This window comes from Neovison vison, chromosome 5 (genome assembly GCF_020171115.1).
Source record: "Neovison vison isolate M4711 chromosome 5, ASM_NN_V1, whole genome shotgun sequence".
NCBI lineage: Eukaryota > Metazoa > Chordata > Mammalia > Carnivora > Mustelidae > Neogale > Neogale vison.
Genome location: NC_058095.1, coordinates 121,531,112 through 121,536,111, shown reverse-complemented (window position 1 = coordinate 121,536,111; position 5,000 = coordinate 121,531,112). Strand labels below are relative to the sequence as shown.

At 42.3% G+C, this 5,000-nt stretch overlaps 1 pseudogene; it reads left to right on the top strand.

Annotated features, from left to right (window-relative positions):
• Nucleotides 1–1,791: 1,791 nt before the first annotated feature.
• On the top strand, nt 1,792–2,194 carry LOC122907451 (annotated as a pseudogene).
• Nucleotides 2,195–5,000: the final 2,806 nt, after the last annotated feature.

Here is a 5,000-nt window from a genome sequence, read left to right as displayed (position 1 = left end):
CGAGACCCCACTGCAGGGTCCCCACACCTATGGTGATAATCTCGTGAATAAAGTCTGCCTTACCATTCTCTAAGCGTCATGATTTCTTTTCTTTAACAGCATCAACATTTAGATGCAGATTTAGAAAGATGACCAAAACTTCAGTCCACATAATTGTGCCAAACCACAATGAAGTGGGACCCATGATATCACAGCATCTGGTGAAATAATTGTCTTACTTTTGAGAAAGTTCCCTAAGCGGATCAAAAATTGTTGCACTGGTTTCTGGCTACACTGAAGGCAAAGACGTTGATGGAACCTCCAGGAGGGAAGTCTGCTGCCAATTCTATTAGAGGGCCCCCTTGAATCTTTGGTTAACCTTTATCAAGTCCTGTAAGAGTTGTTCAAAACAGCCGGTCAGGAAGGATTTTGGGCTTCTGGGGCTGGAATATATATGAAACTATTAAATGTTTTAGTATCATACATGCATAGAGAAGACAGGAGCATATATGTCCGCTAACCCATTCTGAAGGCACAGTTTTCACCAGCTCTTATCCATAGTGAATCCACATGGAAAACTATATTTGTGGGTTGTCTACACCACAATAGCAAAGCCCCAGATGTATGGCCAGGAGAAAGGAAATGATGAAGCTGTACAATGTCTTGGAAATAGCCGGGTCTGCTTCAAAAAGATAGAGGCTCCGTTACCCAGGGCACAGCCTGTCTTCTCACTAACAATCAGCCCATGAAAGGCTGTCGTTGGGGCTCCTCCTACATGTGTCGGAGCTCTGAGAATCGGTGGTTTGATAGCGAGCATTGAGTTGAAAATTATGCGTCTCAGACATCAGCAGAGACCCAGGAACCAATCAAACCTGAATACCTGAGGACAGACAAAATGGGATGGCATGATCGGATTTAAACACATTTACTAACTCACCTTCCAACCATTCGACTATTAATAATTGTAGTTCTTCAACAGAAAGGAAAATGCATTAAAGAGGCTGCTGTGAGTCACTTTGTTTCATCCTAGGTGAAAATAAATGTAATCTAAGAAACTCTTCCTTTGTCATTATAAAATAACATCCTTCCATCTGTTCATAGCAGTAGATCTGTGTTGATTTCATGATTTTAAGAACATATTATAGTTACTTAAGAGGCGGTTATTGGTGAAAGCTGGGTAGGAGATACACAGGAACTCTTTCGTGACTTCTTATGAGTCTCACATAAGAGGTTTTTAAAAATCAAAACAAAACAAAAAATCCTTCTGCATACAAATTTGTCTCGATGTATATCCAGTGACCAATGAGAAAATGATCTACATTATTAGTGAAGTGCTTGGGACGCCTGGGTGGCTCAGTTGGTTGGACGACTGCCTTCGGCTCAGGGCGTGATCCTGGAGTCCGGGGATCGAGTCCCACATCGGGCTCCCAGCTCCATGGGGAGTCTGCTTCGCTCTCTGACCTTCTCCTCGCTCATGCTCTCTCTCACTGTCTCTCTCTCTCAAATAAATAAATAAAATCTTTAAAAAAAAAAAATTAGTGAAGTGCTTCCCTTTCTATCCTTGTTCCAGATTTCTACGTTACCTATTGTTTCAAGGTAGTAAGAGAGGAGGTGTGAGGACTCGGTCCAGTCTATGCAGGCGCAATATCAGGGCAGAAATGGATGAAGACTCTTGGGTACTTGTCACTGGCTGTCGCTCGCTCCCTTCCTTCTCAGTACCTGCTCCGGGGGTCCGCAAAGAGTAGTAGGCAGAGTGGAAGCAGGGTCTAAGTGTCACAGTGGCGTACTCACACGGGTGTCAGAGAATGGAGAATGGGGAGGAGGAGACTACAAGGAGAGGCCCACGAGGAACAAGCAGTAAAAAATCTCAACATGGACAAGACCAACCAGGAAAATGAAAAAAGAAAAGGATGGAAAGGAGCGAGTTGCTAATATAGGAGAGCCCTTGGCCCTCCCTTTGGAAGCTGGTGACTATTGTGTGCCTAGAGTAAATCCTAGGCCGTTCGATGTTAGGCAGCCCGTCCTGCAGTGTGGGGGGGACACGATTCCCAGGCTTGGATCCACAGGCAAGGATGAGAGAAGGGAATATGGAAAGGATTGGGGAGGCAGTGAGACAGTGGAACAGTTGAGGGAAAAGCAATTCAGTCATAGTCTGCGGGCAGTTAGCCCTGACCCTCCTCATCATGACCATCAGGAGTTTTGCCTTGTGCCTTGAATCCTGATTTTTTTTCCCCCTGAACTTACATGTGTTTGATGTACCTTTGTTGCAAACTTTTTGGTGTCACATGTCTTCTATGCGTCTCCTATCACCAGCTGCTAACTGAATGTTGCATTTGACCCAATCTATAAGATTCTGTCAGATGTAGAGTTTTACCCTATTGCATGGCAAGGTGTTCATTATATGTTACGAAGATAATAAAGCAATTTAAAAGGAAAGAAGGATGGAAGGAAGGAAAGAAAGAAAGAGAGAGAGAAAAAAAGACAAGACTTTTGGATATTTGTCATATGTGAAGAAACAAAATTCACAAAGCCCATGGTTTCTGAAGCTGTGGTGCAGCTGGGCCCATTTATGACCCATACCTGAATTGGGCCCTTGGTTTGGCCCAGGGACTGGTATCCTTCTCAGTAGTTAAGATGGGAATGAAGGTCAACTTGCTGATCATTCTACCTCTTCTATTTATATGCCTCCTCATCCCTATGAGCTAGATAAAGCAAGCACGGGTCCAGGCCTCACTGGCTCACCAAAGGCTGACTAGAAATTGTCCTTCTCTGAACTGGGTCATGCAGCATAATGATGATCCCATGCAATCCCCACTGCTCAGTAATGCAGGCCCACCCTCACCCGTGGCCAGACCTTTCTCTAAATTCCCACCAGGCCAAGGCAAAGCCCTGTTGTTAGACAGCATCTAACCACACCTTTAACTTCTTGAATTGGCCTACCTTGTTCACGATCATTCCACTTGTAGTGACCCTACCACAGTTGCTTGGATAACCTGTTCTACCTAAGCAGCTGATCAAAGAGAGGTAGAAGAAAGCATTAACACCATACTTGTCTCTCGGCCAATTTGGACACTGATCCCAAGTCTCCAGAAATGCGCCAGAGACTTGAATAGGAGAGGTAAGGGTCCTCTTCTCCATATGCATCTGATTCCCACAGTATCTGATGCTTAGTTACCCTGTGTGGCTTATGTGGGAAAGGTCTCAGATGAGTTATGGATAAAGTATTGAAAGAGAGTGTCATGAATCTACTGGCCAAGCCAGTTCTTCACTGTGACAGTGGCATTGAGAAGTGATGGGTAAGTGTGAGGAAGACAAACCAGAGAAGATGCTAGCCATCAGAAGACAAAAAGAGGCAAGACACAAGAAATGGAAGGGAAATGTACACGTAATATTAACCATAGCCATTTGTGCAGGTCAAAGCAAATTATCAGCAATTTCAGAGTATTTAGCCTAGTAAAAGGAGGCCTGGTATGGTCTCACTTACGATACACTTCAAGAAATAAATCAGCTATGTCAAGTCACTGATTACTTTATCCAACTGTGTAGTCATTCATTTAACAATAATTTATTGAGCTTCTACTATGTGCCAGGTATATTTCTAGGCATCAGTATTTAGCAGTGAGCAGGATATCCAAAAATCTCTGTGGTCAGAGTTGACATTCTGGTAAAGAAAGATAGACAATTCACAAATTGTGTGTATATGTGTACATGCATGCACACAAGCAGAGATTACATATTATGTTAGTATTTATATGTACATATAGCATCACTATCTAACATAAATCTAACATTTTGTATGTGTGTGTGTGTGTTATGAAGAAAAACATGAGAAAGATAACGAGGGACAGAAGGTAGGGTATACAACTGTAAATAAGGTGAGTGAGAAGGCTTCACTGATGTTTGCCCTTTGAGCAAAGATCTAAAGGAGAAAATGCAGTCATCCATGAAACTATCTGGACAAAGAACTTTCAGGCAGAGGGAACAACAGAAACATCAAGGTGACTCAAATGGACGGAGCAAAGAGGAGCCGAATAAGAGGGGGAAGTCAAACCAGTAATGGGCGCCATATCATACGGGACATGGGAAGGATCTGTCTTTTACTCAAAGTGGTGAGGAAGCCATTAGAGGATGTTGAGCAGAAGAGAACAATGCTCTGACTTATGTTTGTCAAGAATCTTTCTGGCTGCTCTGTTGAGAAGAGACCCTGTAGGATCAAGTGTGGAAGCAGGGGGAGGAGTTAGACAACTGTTCCTTCAGGGGAATTCAGGGGAGAGGGCGAGGGATAGTGACGGTCGTGGGGAGGTGTGGTCGGATTGGAGGCCTAATCTGAGAGTAGAATGAATAGTCTTTGCCGCAGGATGGGACGTGAGATGTGAGAGAATCAGAGAGGTAAGGAACACTGAAGTTTTTGGTCTGAACAACTGACTGAATGGATGAAATGGGAAAAACTAGGGTAGCAGCAGTTATGGGGACATAAATTGAGAAGCGTTCAGTTGAGATTGCATTGAATTTGAGATATCTGTTAGCTATCTAAGGGTCATAATATGATCACGTTTGCTCCAGAGCCAAAGCCATAAACATTTTCACATATGTATATTTTTTAAGTCCCCTCAAAGGATCATGTGGCTACATAAATACCTAGTTATTTGAAATTAACTTTATTTTTATGTTATCCCATATGTTAACATATTCTTTTTCCAAATGAACAGGAATTATAACAACTGACTGCAAAGACTGTTATACAAGAATAAACAAAGTAGAATTTGAGCCAACTTATTTAGCATATTAATCACACAATTTGGAAATCTTTGCACTAAAAAGAAACAAACATGAACACATTCTTCTGTTCCGGCTAATGCTGATTTCATTTTCAAAGTCATCTGTGTTGTCAATACTATAAAAATTAAAATCTATTGATCCGAGTTCATCCATATGTACATGAGAAGTAAAATCTGGCTCTATTTTTTTTTTTTTATTCATGAGAATCTATCTAGTGTTCAGTCATGCAGGACTGTAATTTG